Below are 14397 nucleotides of genomic sequence, written 5' to 3'. Positions count from 1 at the left end.
TGGTCCTCTTGGGCTTGTGTAGGGCAACACTGATATCAGTCCTCGATCCAGCTCACTCCTGCTGGACCTCTCCACCTCGATCATCCGTCCGAGTGCTCTCCATTTGTGGAGACACCTTAGGTAGGTGCTCCACCTGAATGTCATATCCTCCAGTAGTACCTGCAAGAGGCAAAATCAAAGAGGTTAGCTGTCCAGCAGCATCCTGCTGGACCTCCTCCTACTCCTGCTGCTCCTCCATGCCTGCTTGCCTCCGTAGGACTGACTCCTCATCAAAAGTCACATCCTGACTAATGATGACCTTCTTTTCCAAGAGATCCCACAGCCTGTATCCCTTGACTCCTCGCGGATATCCTAGAAACACCATCTTGCATGATCTGGCATCTAGCTTGCTCCGCTCACCAGCTCCAATGTGCACATAGGCCGTGCACCCAAATACCCGTAGATGGCCCAGCCCAACTGTCCTCCCAGACCATACCTCCTCTGGAAGCCTGCGATCCAACCTGGTGTGAGGTGACCGATTGACCAAGTAACCCGCTGCGTCAACTGTGTCAACCCAGAACTCCTTTGGAAGCCCTGCTTGCAGCCTCATGCATCATGCCTTTTTCAGAAGTATTCTGTTCATCCTCTCAGCCACCCCATTCTGCTGTGGAGTTCCCTTAACTGAGAAGTGTCTTCTGATCCCACACTCCTCACAGTAATCCTGGAACTCTCTGCTGGTGTACTCCCCGCCATTGTCTGACCTCAGACACTTCATGCTCCTCCCCTACTCCTTCTTCACCTCAGCTCTCCAGATCTTGAACTTGGTGAAGACCTCTGACTTCTCTCTCATGAAGTAAATCCAGAGTTTTCTTGAGAATTCATCAATCAGGGTCATGAAGTATCCGGCCCCATTCCTAGCTAAAACTGGGGCTAGTCCCCACACATCTGTGTATACTAACTCCAGAGGGGCCGCACTACGGGCTGTACTGATGTTAAACTGAACTCTCCTCTACTTTTCCATCTGACAAGGCTTACAGATCTTCCCTGTAGAACCATCCTCCAGATCAGAGATGAGTCCTCTCCTGCTCAACTCCCTCAGCCCCTTGTCACTCATGTGGCCTAGGCGGTAGTGCCATATCCTGTAAGCCCCCTGCTGGTCCTGTGCTGCAGCTGCTGCATCAGACTCTCCAGTCACCATAGATCCCTCCATGCGATAGAGGTTATTGTCCAACTTTCTGCCTCTCATCACCACCATAGCTCCATTGGAGATGTTCAGTACTCCGCTTCTAGCCCTACTGCTGAAGCTGTATCCATTGCGCTCCAAGTAGCCTAGTGACACCAGATTCTTTTCCAGCTCCAGGATGTGCTTTACATTTGTCAATGTTCTCATAATCCCATCAAACATCCTCACCCTGACTGTCCCTATCCCAGCCACCTTGCAAGGATGATTGTCGCCTAGAGTCACTGATCCCTCATCTGTCTTGGTGTATGTCGCAAACCAAGACCTGTGTGGTGTGTAGTGATGTGAGCATGCAGAGTCTAGTGTCCACTCCTCTGTGTAATGCCTGTGACCATCTGATACCACAAGTAGATCATCCTCCACCTGCTGCCCAGCAACTGCACTCACTGATTCTGAGCCACTTCTTTCTCCCTTCTTGCTCTTCCATAGTGGACATTCTCGCTTGAAGTGCCCGAACTCGTTGCACTTGAAGTATTTCACCTCTTTCTTTCCCTTCCTGGACTTGGACCGCCCCCTAGACTTGCTTCTGCCTCTGCCTCTACTTGTCCTCTCCCCTACTGCCAAATCCTCCTGGGGAGCCCGATCTCTGATCAACTTTTTTCTTTGCTCATTAGACCTCAGCACCGAGACCATGTCCTCATATTCTAGAGTCTCCTTGCCGTAGAGCAGTGTAGTCACCAAAGAGTCATATGATCCTGGCAACGAACACAAAAGCAACAGAAACTTATCCTCCTCATCTAGCTTCACCCCGATATTCATCAACTCCATGCACAACTGGTCGAACCTCTGAATGTGGCCAATCACATCAGATCCCTCCTGCATCCGAAGACTGTACAACCTCTTCTTCAGCATCAGCTTGTTGCACATATTCTTCCCCATATACATGGTGTGCAACTTCAATCAAAGGCCCTTCGAGGTCCTTTCTTCCAGCACCGAATACAATGCCGCATCCACCAAACATCCTCTGATCACCGAGCATGCTTTCTTCTCCAACGATACCCACTGTCTATCTGTCATTCCCTCAAGCTTCTCATCCAAAGCCTGATCCAGATCTGCTTGCACCAGAAGATCCTCCACCCAGATTTTCCACATGAAAAAATTTTTCTTGCCATCAAACTTTTCGACATCGACCTTCATATTACTGCCCATGGCTGGATCTAAGCCAAACAAGCAATATAAAATTAAGAAGTGTAGAATATACCTTGATGGTACTTTACTGAAAATTTTCAGCACTTAGGATCTTCAACTTCTCGTGCTTGGAACCGCTTCCTCACCAATCTGGCTCTAATACCAACTATTGGAGCATAATCCTGGCTCCTCCCATGGACCTTAGGTGTAGCAGAACTAGCAACGAATAAATCTGAAGACTTCTGGACTTGATTGAAGGCCCTTGACGAAATCAGCCTGGTTGCTGTCTTCTTCATCAGCCTTTTGTTCCAGATGAAGAACACCTCTGAAATCACTTCTAAAAAATTCAAGATCTGGTACCCAACCAGATCAGACCTGGATCGAGGCCTTCCAATTCATAGATCTCAAATTGGAGTATTCTAGATAGGGAAGAAGATAGATGGAGACAGACCTTGCAGATCTGTCCTGCTGCAGCCTTTCCTGTAGATCTTTTGATGGAGATCTCACCCGCACCTCAAACGACCTCAGATCAACTCCAGATCTGAGAGAAACTTGTACCAACCTCTTCTCAAGAGATTTCAGATCCTGAACTTGATGTTTGGATGGCTGCAAGAGAGGGAGAGACAAAGTGTTGGCGGCACAAAGGAGGGAGGGGCTAGTGCCTCCCTTGCTTTTCTTTCCTTTTTGGGACCTGGCGGCAAGAAACCCTAGGGTTTCTTGCTTCTGGGATGTGGAGAATAGCTGGAGAGAGAGGGAGAAGAAAGAGAGAGACTTGAGAGAAAGAGTTTTGTATTCTTTGACTTTATCAAATCTATACAAGTACATGTATATATAAACACAGGGTCAAGTGACCCAAACCCAAAACTCCCTTGACCAACTCAATGGAAGATTAGGTTAACCCAAGCCCATGTACACCCATGACTCGACCTAATCTCACCTATCCTGGGTCCAGACCTGGCCCATAAAGAGTTGGTCCCTTGAGGCCCACATAACCTAGACCTCAAGAACCCGAAAGGCCCACAGCCTTTCAACCTAGGGCCCAACTAGCCCTAGAGCCTCCATGAAGCCCTCATGAATGATGGACCTTGGCCTTAGCCTTGGTCTCCTGGGCCTTGGGTACACCACCTGGATCACAACATGAATCCAGTCTAGTGATACATTAATATTTTAAGCTAAGCTAGATAGACTCACTCATGAAATATTTCAAAAGTGAAAAGCTCCTTGACAATCGAAATGATGCTCAAAAGTTGATATACCATGCCTCTTGCTATATCCTATTCAAAGGCAAGTTGTACAAAAAAAAAATTCTCTGTCTCTACTTTGATGCCTACATCCAACCAAGGCAAATTATATTCTTTAAGAAGTGCATGAGTGCATCTATTGCAATCATTAGGGGGGTGCACACGTCGTTGGCATATAAGGTGCTTTGGAAAGGATATTGTTGGGTATAAAATACCCCTCCAGCCGAAGTTCGTACTAGGAGTGACCCTCTCGAGACTCTGCCGACGTCCAACCTTGGGCGGCATATTTTCGAACCTCTCCGACGGTCGAGCTTCGCAACATTCTCAAGTTCTGCCGACGGACGAACTTCTGCCGCATCTTCCGGGCTTCTCCGGTGATAAGCTTCTTCGGTTGTCCATCAGGCTGCTCCTAGTGCTCTCTAGATCCTACCTTCGACCGATCTCCAACAAGGGTCAACCGTCCGTCGGACCCCTTCCGGATCTTTTTCGATAGGATTCGATTGACTCCAATCCGAATTTCTTCCAGAGCTACGTCAGTTCGTCAATGGCCGAACTTTTCCAACAGCAGATCTCCACGACGGACGGGCTCCATTCAAGTTTCTACGACGGTCGACCACCTTCTGGATTTCATCCGGGCTCCTACGGGAGCCGGACTTCTTCCCCGAACTTCTGCTGCAGGTAGACTTCAGCCCTGAGCTCCCATTGCAGGTAGACCTCATCCGAATTCTTACAAGGGTCGGACTCCGAGCTTCTTCTACAAGCGGTATACTTCAAATTTTTACTACGAGCGGTCCGCGTTGGATTTCTACTATAAGCCTCCACCCGAGCTTCCCTTGTGAACGAATTCCTTCCAGACTTCTATTGCAGGCAAGCTTCGACCGAGCTTCTCCAACAAATGATCCCCATCCGGACTTCTACGGGAACCAGACTCCGACCGAACTTCTGTAGCAGGCAGATTCCGAATGAACTCCCACGACACACGGGCTCCAGCAGTCGAACCTCTCCAACGGGTGAACCTCTCCAGCGCCATCCGACATCCACCGTCGGATGACCTTCTGACGGATTCTACGTGAATCTGAACTTCATCCACAGAAGGCCCCTGACCGAGCTTCTACTGTAGATGACCTTCGCCTGCAGTACTAGTGCCTAAGACACCCAATGATAGAAAGCTCGCCAGCAACATCCGAGCTCCTCTCAGACGGAGAACTATCCCTCTCCGTCAGACCCCCAACCGAGCTTCGACCGACAGGCCTGGACTCCCTGGCGGGCCACAGTAATGGCCGCGACTCTGCTCCACTAACGGATCCCACGCGGCTCCATCATGCTCTGGCAAGTCACGACAACGGACATCACTCAACTCTCTACAACAGGCTCCACGCGGCAGGCCACGGCGATGGCCACGACTCCACTCCACTACTCTTCGTAACAAACTCCTCATGACTCCGAACGGTCCACTACCAGATGGTTACAGACGTTGCTGTCAATCTGTTACGCCCTCCACCTATAAAAAGGAGACCCCCAGATATGTTATTCTCTAAGCTCTAATCTCTATCTCAAAACTCTGTTAAAATTTTCGTTCGAGCACTCCATTCTTGTTGAAGCAGAGAACTGACTTGAGCATCGGAGGGTCTTGCCGGAGCACCCCCAACTCCGGTTTAGACTTTCTTTGCAGGTCCCGGCAGCGACCGCGACTCCCTCAACTCCAGCTTCTCCGACGCAGGTGGATTTTTGCATCAACAGGATTGGCGCTAGAGGAAGGGCGCGTGTCTTCGCAGTACTCTTGTTTTTAAAGGAGCGCTCAACGGGACTACCTCCAGTCATCTTCTCCGACATCTCCTCCTCCGGTTGCCTGCCAGATCTCCACCTGATGCCTCCCCGAAGGGCATCCACCAAGCGGTCAACGACCTCCGTGATCAGATCTCAACGAGCTCCGCAAGCCCCGATCTCATCTTCGATTTCCCAGGCTCCTCCTCCTCCAACGACGGCAGTCGGCATGGAACAGTTTGACCTGCTGGTTCAACAAGTCAGAGGCCTCACCGAAGCAGTGCAGGCCATGCAGCAGCAGCCGCAGGCGTCGGTGCGGCTGAAAAGAGCATCGTCGGAGTTCCAGAATCTGACGATCGGGCGGGCCACATGGGCCAGCCACCCTGTCTTTCCCAGAAAAGAAAAACAGAAGGCAGAGAGTCCTTCGTCCGATCATGATTCAACCCCCGGAGAGTCCCTATCTCCGCTCCACCAGAAAACCCTTGAGGCCCGCAATCGAGAGGACCTCCTAGATCAGAGATTCCAGGAGATAAACCAGCGGATCGAAGAGCTCCGCCGTGCTCCCACTGCTTACGGTGAGGACATCTGCACGGACCCTCCTTTCTCTCAAATGATCATGCAGGAACCAATCCCGCCGAACTTCAAGCTCCCCAATTCGAGAGCTACAACGGGACCTCAGACCCGGTCGACCACCTAGAGGCCTTTTGGACCATGATGCTGCTCCATGGCGCATCAGACGCCATCTTGTGTCGAGCTTTCCCATCTACCTTGAAGGGAGCAGCAAGGAATTGGTACTCGACATTGAAGTCGGGCACAATCTTCTCCTTTGACCAAATGAGTCACCAGTTCGTGGCTCATTTCATCAACAGTCGGCATCCCCGACGAGGTTCGGAGTCCCTCATCAACATCAAGCAAAAGGAGGGAGAATCCATCCGAGCTTACGTCAACCGCTTCAACGCCGTCGCCCTGGAGGTCCGGAATCTGGACCAATCGGTTGCAATGGCCACCTTAAAGAGTGGCCTTCAAAAGAATGACCTCCTCTTCTCCCTGAAAAAGAAGTATCCTAGAGACTTTGCCGATCTGCTGACTCGGGCCGAAGGATATGCCCGAGCGGAGGAACCTTCAAGCTGAAGGATGAGGAAGCCACGAAGGAGCGGCAGGTGGGCGACTCCAGCAAGCCCGCAGTTGAAAGAGGCCCGAGTGAAGCCCGACCACGTTCTCGGACTCCTCCCAGGCACAAGCGCGCCCAGACTCCTCTCCGAGCACGCAGGCAGAGAAGCCCGGACCGCAGGGTTCGGCGGGGCTCTCCCCCAGAAAGATTCCACAGCTATGCCCCCTCAACGTGTCAAAAACCCAGTTGCTGATGAAGGTCAAAGAGCAGCTTCCAAGGCCAGAAAGGATGCGCACACACCCCGAAAAGCATAATCCTAACAAGTTCTGCCTCTACCATCGTGACCACGGCCACGACACAGAGGAATGCATTTAACTCCGAGACGAGATCGAGGAGCTCATCAGACGAGGTTGGCTCGACAGGTTCATTCGATGTCGGCCTGAGGGTAGAGAGGATCGGCTAAGGGCCCTGCCACAACCTGAGCCGCCGAGGGGGGAAGAGCAGCCTGGAGATCGGCCTCCAATTGGGATCATCAACTCCATCTCTGGAGGACCTCGATGGGGAGCAGACCTTCTACGGCCATGAGATTTGAAAAACCTGTAAATGTATTACGAACGACTTTGCTTTAAATCAAGATTCCTTTCAGATTTGCATATCTTTCCCTTTTGGCATGGACTCGTAACGATAGGGGATAACCCCTTCAGACAACGAAAACAAAGCCGTGTTAGGAACAGGAGGAGAACCTTGTCCTAACATGGGCAAAATTGAAAGTTCGGTTATTTTAAGACCGGACGGGGGGCGAGGCCCATATAACGGCCCATATGTGCCCCCACAGCCTGTTAGGAACAGGAGGAGAACCTTGTCCTAACATGGGCAAAGTTGAAAGTCCGATATTTTAAGATCGGATGGAGGGCGAGGCCCTGCAATGCCCATATGTGCCCCCACAGCCCTGTTAGGGACAGGAGGAGAATCTCGCCCTAACATGAGCAAAGTCGAAAGCCCGGTTCTCCTTAGATCGGATGGGAGAGAGGCCCTGCAACACCCATATATGCCCCCACAGCCCTATTAGGGACAGGAGGAGAACCTTGCCCTAACATGAGCAAAGTCGAAGGTCCGATTCTCCTTAGATCGGATGGGGGAAGAGGTCCTGCAATGCCCATACGTGCCCCTACAGCCCTGTTAGGGACAGGAGGAGAACCTCGCCCTAACATGAGCAAAGTCGAAGGCCCGATTCTCCTTAGACTAGATGGGGGAGAGGCCCTGCAACGCCATATGTGCCCCCATAGTCTTGTTAGGAACAGAAGAAGAACCTCATCCTAACCTTAGCTGAAATGACTACATCAGGAATAGGGGAAGAACCTCGTCCTGACGCCAACTAAGATCCGATCATTCAAGACCAGATAAGAAGAAAGAAACCTTCTCGATGGCTCCTCCGCACTTCTGCGACCCCACTGAGAGCAGAGGGAAAACCTCACTCGAGAAAAAAAAAGAAAAAAGAAAAAGTTAAAAAGGAAAGCGACGAACTACACCAGCGATAAATAAAAATAAATTACATCAAAGATACAGGGACTTCATCTCAACGAGGATGGAGATTCTTATCAAAATCTCCAGTCTCCAAGAGGGCTCTCAACATAGGCCAAGGATAAGACGGCTTCCTCAGGGTGACGAGAAGTTCAGACCTCCGAGCTCGAACTCCGAAAGAAAGCGTCAAACTCGAGTGGCCCCGGACAAATCTGCAACCATAAACAAAAGGGATGGGTCAATGCGATGATGATTGGGTACCTTCGAATGACATCGATATCGAGCAAGGCAAAAATCAAAAAAGTTCGGCAAACGAGAACTCAACACTGAGTAAAAGAGGTAACAAAAAATTTCTTTTCATGTCATTAACTAAGTATGCATTACAAAGCCCTTAAGGTCGAAGAAGAAAGATGACAAGAAAAGCAAGCCAACGTGACGACGACCAGGAACCTCCAGACAACATCGACATCGAATGAGACAAAAAATAATAATAATAACAACAATAATGAATAAAAGAAGTTCGCGGGCGATAATTTGATGCAAAGTGCGGACAAGGTAACAAAAATCTTCTTTTCATTTTTGATTAACAAGGTATACGTTACAAAGCCCTGAAGGCCAAGGAAAGAAGAACAATACTACAAGACCTTAAAAGAATACATTAGAGACCGCTTCAAGCTTTCGACTTCTCCTTCCAGTTCCATCTTTCTCAGCAGTATTTTCAATATGTGTGATGAATCCATCGACTCTCACCCTCCGCCTCATTCCGCCCCATTGCCGAAACCCTAACCCTAGGGGGAAAAGGGGGGATAGAACTCAAGGGGGGGCAACGGCAGCGGCAACGATGACCTGCATCAAGAAGAGTCGGAAGTACTTCGGAGGCCACGGTAACGCGAGGCATGCACCACCATCGTGTTCTCTCCGACAACTACCATCCTAGGTACTTCGACGAGGTCAGCATGCGCTACTTCCACTACCCCCGCAACAAGTTCTACTGTTCTGCCGTCAGTGCCGACCCCCTCTGGTCCTCGACCCCGACGACGTCAAGAAGCCTGCTACAGCTTATAACGGCAACTCTACCCCCTTGACCGGTGTCGCCCCGTTCAACTACTTCAAAATTCTCGGGCAGGACGCACTCACCGGCCAGTTTCGTTATTAAATCCCTGTTGTTGAAAGAATTCTCTCTCGAGTCTCCTTCGAAGCTGTGGGAGCCTTCAGTGGCATCTCGGCAGCCGCTGAACTTACGGACCACTGTTTCCCCTCTCCTACTCCTCTCGATCCGTAGCATCCCCTCGAGACGGACCTCCAGGACGGAAGCCCCGATGGGAGAACTCCTCGAAAGGGCTCGGAGGACTGAAGGCTCAGCATCGTAAGGGACGTCGACGGCGAGGGCCGCCCGGACAACTCCTACGTCCGTGCCTGCAGCAAGGGAAAAGAAAGAAGGAAATCCCGAAAGATCGGGAGAGATTGCGAATAAATCCTCGGAAGCTGAACAAACAAAGCAAGAAGAGGAAGGAACAACGGCAATGATAAGAGAAGTTTTGGGACCAACCTAGATTGGCCCGACGTAGGCGGGGAGCCGGTGGAGATGGCGAGGATTAACGCAGAGAATGCTTAGGATCGAAAAGGGCGCCGATGGGTGGCAGAACTCTCAGGTAGAAGAAAGGCACCGTCTGGACTCTCAGGCGAAATGAAGTCCCTGGAGGAAGGAGTGGGTTTAAATAAGCAACGGGGCCTGGCACAGTCATGGCGACGGATATCCTTAGGCCGACCGGTGCCCGCCACGTGTCCCACTCACCGTGGCGTACGGTTGACTGCTGGCGGGGCCATTATGGCGTGGCACTTGGGACTGCGCTCCAGCAAAAATTTCAAAAAGTCTCTTCGGATCACCCCAATTAGAAAAAGACTCCGGCATGCACGCATTAAATGCCAGGATTTCTGAGGGCGGTCGTGCGCAGAATTCAAGGGGATAACTTCGGCTGTAAAAATTTTTCTATACTTCCTTCATTCGAAACTCAAACTCAAAAGTAGGGGGACTGGTGTTGGGTATAAAATACCCCTCCAATCAAAGTTTGTACTAGGAGTGACCCTCCCGGGACTCTGCCGATGTCCAACCTTGGGCGGCATATTTTCGAACCTCTCCGACGGTCGAGCTTCCGCAACATTCTCAAGTTCTACCGATGGACGAACTTCTGCCGCATCTTTCGGGCTTCTCCGACGATAAGCTTCTTCGGTTGTCCATCAGGCTGCTCCTAGTGCTCTCTGGATCCTACCTTCGATCGATCTCCTACAAGGGTCAACCGTCCGTCGGACCCCTTCCGGATCTTTTCCGACAGGATTCGATTGACTCCAATCCGAATTTCTTCCAGAGCTACGTCAGTTCATCAGTGGCCAACTTTTCCAACAGTGGATCTCCACGACGGACGGGCTCCATCCAAGTTTCTACGGTAGTCGACCGCCTTCTGGGTTTCATCCGGGCTCCTATGGGAGCTGGACTTCTTCCCCGAACTCTTGCTGCAGGTAGACTTCAGCCCTGAGCTCTCATTGCAGGTAGACCTCATCCGAATTCTTACAAAGATCGAACTTCGAGCTTCTTCTACAAGCGGTCTACTTCAAATTTTTACTACGAGCGGTCTGCGTTGGATTTCTACTGTAAGCCTCCACCCGAGCTTCCCTTATGAACAAATTTCTTCGGACTTCTATTGCAGGCAGGCTTCGATCGAGCTTCCTCAACAAATGATCCCCATCCAGACTTCTACGGGAACCAGACTCCGATCGAACTTCTGTAGCAGACAGATTCCGGATGAACTCCCACGACGCACGGGCTCCAGCAGCCGAACCTCTCCAGTGGGTGAACCTCTCCAGCACCATCCGACATCCACCGCCGGATGACCTTCTGACGGATTCTGCGTGAAATTGAACTTCGTCCACAGAAGGCCCCTGACCGAGCTTCTACAGCAGATGACCTTCGCTTGCAGTACTAGTGCCCAAGACACCCAACGGTAGAAAGCTCATCAGCAACATCCGAGCTTCTCTCAGACGGAGAGCTACCCCTCTCCGTCAGACCCCCCAACCGAGCTTCGGCCGATAGGCCTGGACTCCCTGGCGGCCACAGTAATGGTCGCGACTCTGCTCCACTAACGGATCCCACGTGGCTCCATCATGCTTTGGCAAGTCACGACAACGAACATCACTCCACTCTCCACAATAGGCTCCATGCGGAAGGCCACGGCGATGGCCATGACTCCACTCCACTACTCTTTGTAACAAACTCCTCATAGCCTCGAACGACCCACTACCAGACGGTTACAGACGTCGCTGTCAATCTGTTATGCCCTCCGCCTATAAAAAGGGGACCTTTAGATACGTTATTCTCTAAGCTCTAATCTCTATCTCAAAACTCTGCTAAAATTTTCGTTCGAGCACTCCATTCTTGTTGAGGCAGAGAACTGACTTGAGCATCGGAGGGTCTTGCCGGAGCACCTCCAACTCCGGTTTAGACTTTCTTTGCAAGTCCCGACGGCGACCGCGACTTCCTCGACTCTAGCTTCTCCGATGCCGGTGGATTTTTGCATCAACAGATATTATTGGCCAATCCTACAACAAGATGTAGATGACCTTATCAAGAGATGTGAGCAATATTAATGGCATGCAAGCATCCAACATCATCCTGCAGCACCATTGATGTCAATTAGTGTCCTGTGGCCTTTTGCATAATGGGGAATACATATTTTTGGGCTTTTTTCTTGAACATGTAGGCAACTGAACTTCTTAATTGTGGTCATTGAATACTTATCAAATGGGTCGAAGCAGATTCATTAGCCGAGATAACATAAGCCAAAGCTCACAACTTCATCTAGAAGATGATCACCTGCCAGTTTGGAATTCCACAAGTGATCATCACTGACAATAGACAAAAATTTAATAATGCCTGGTTCAAAGAGTTTGGTGCTGTACTTAACATTAACATTACCCACCATCTCACTTCGGTTGAATACCCACAAGCCAATTTAGAAGATGAGACAATAAATTGTGCTCCTTTGTAGGGTTTGAAGACAAGGTTAGACCAAGTGAAAGGATTATAGACAAAGGAATTGTGTAATGTTTCTTAGGCATACCAAACTACGCAATGAATCCCTTGGAACAAACACCTTTCAATCTCACCTTCGATATAGATGCTGTGATTCCTTTTGAGATCAACCTTCCATTACTTCAGGATGGATACTTCAATGAACAGCAAAATTCAAATCACCTTTAAGCTAATCTGGATTTGCTTGAGGAAATAAAGGAATGAGCTTGAGTTCGAAGGACAATATATCAGCAAAGAGTGGCCTGATATTACAATTTTCGAGTCAAAGGTAAAATAATTTTGAATTGGTGACTTCATCTTTAGGAAAACCAAAGTGTCCCATCCAAGAGAACAAGGAAAGCTACTTTCAAATTGGGAGAGGCTATACCAAATAGATAAAGTTGTATGACCTGGAAACTACATGCTTTGACATCTTGATGGCACTTCAATAATCCAAACTTGGAATTATGATAATTGAAGGGCCTATTATCAATAAGGCATAATTATACTTTGTAGATCATGTTCAATGAAACTCTTTCTTACAATATTGTTTAAGTGTTTCAGGTCTGCATCCTCCATAAATTGACAAGTGAATCATGTCGACTAAATTTATCAATTTGCAACAAAAAGAACAACTCAGACTGGTTGGGACCCTGATCTTAAAGCCTATGAGGCTAGGTAGAACATATAGTTACTCCCATGGAGACACCGTGGTAATAATTAGGACCTCCGAGATCTGAGTTCACTCAGATAAATGGTTAAACCTAGGGTTGAACTCCAGGAATTCAAATATAGACAACCCAAAAATAGGCTAGGACCTCCTAGGTAAAAGACCTAACCAAAGTTAGGTTCTGATAGGAAATTATTTTGACTTAATTGAGCCAAACTAAACAATCGATCTATCGATCTACATGCTTAAAGAAATTCAATGAGCAGGGGGCAAAACAACTCAGCCTATGGTTAACATTAGCAAAATAAGCAAATTCAAATGGTTGGAAAATTTTTGACTTTGTATTTATTCAAATTTGTACTTAAATCTCAGCATAATTTAGTACAAAAAAAACTCAGAACTGTCAAGCACAAAACATTGAAGAGGCTTTTGAAGCCTGGATGTTGGTAGGTAGAGTGCTCGCGTCTCCTTCCTCATCATCCTAAATGTTAGGGCTATTGAGATCAGCTTTCCGAAAAAAGTTCTCTCTACTTGAGCCTGGTAGTCCTTGAAGCCCTTCATGTGGACGTCGGTGGCATATTCAACAATGTCAACCTTGCACTTCTCCGAGTCTAGGAACTCATTAACAGCCCTTTCATCTTTATCTTCTACCTTTACTACTTGCTACTTTGCCACTTGGAGCATTTCTTTAACCTTGGAAGCTCCCTCTCCCTAGCCTTGGCAGCTGAGCTCGATGCAGTTGCTCAGACTTCGCCCCTTTGACCCTATCCTTTGTAGTCTTTAGCTTTTCTCATCCTCCTGAAACTCAGCCTTCAGCTTCTTCTTGATCTCCCAAAACTCGACCCTCAACTTCTCCTTAGACTGTTGGATGTCGGCTCTCAAGTTTGCCTCCAACTCAACACACTTCAGCCTAGTGGCTTTTGCCGTCACCTTGGCTTTGACGACATGACCTTGAGCTTCTTCATGCCTTCATAGAGGAAGCAAACGTTGTGAACATGCTGTAGAGAAGGAAACATTAGTTAGGATGAAGAAATCAAAAGTCCCAAAATATTTTACTAAGGCAGATGATCGACACTTACCTGAAGAATTGAGGTGAAAGTGTCCTCAATATGCTCATTCACACTAAAGATCTGATAGATATTCTTATAAATGGGAGCTGAATTGCCCAGAGTAACATCTCGACAATCCAAGAGTTCTTTAGTCTAGAGTCGACCACCTTAATGCTCCAACTCAAGGGCATTTGGAGCTAGGATTGAAGGACTAAAGATTGGTGATGGTGGTTATGTGGCAGCCACAGTGGAAAGAGTGGTGGCAAAGATAGTGGGTGGCAAAGCCAAGCGGTAGTGCCTAATATTATCAAAATTTATCAAAAATCAAAATTCAAAATTTCAATACCCCTCGTAGAATTGGCTAAGCAGTAGTGCCTAATATATAGTCAATTAGATCTAAATTATCTAATTGATCAACTATAAATCAAGAGTAATGCTAGGCTATGAATCACACTATTAAAAGTATTGATGATGAGATCTAGTGGTGGCTGGCTTGGTTGAGGTTGTGGTCAGCATGCTGCTTTGTAACCAAGAGTTCATTTGATCCAATAATTTTATCCAGTTAGGGTCACTTAAGATATGAGAACCCAACAAAGATCAATAAAACTTAGATCCTAAGATGCTGATC

Source organism: Elaeis guineensis, chromosome 1 (genome assembly GCF_000442705.2).
Source record: "Elaeis guineensis isolate ETL-2024a chromosome 1, EG11, whole genome shotgun sequence".
NCBI classification, from domain to species: domain Eukaryota; kingdom Viridiplantae; phylum Streptophyta; class Magnoliopsida; order Arecales; family Arecaceae; genus Elaeis; species Elaeis guineensis.
Note: the sequence above shows the minus strand (reverse complement) of the source record.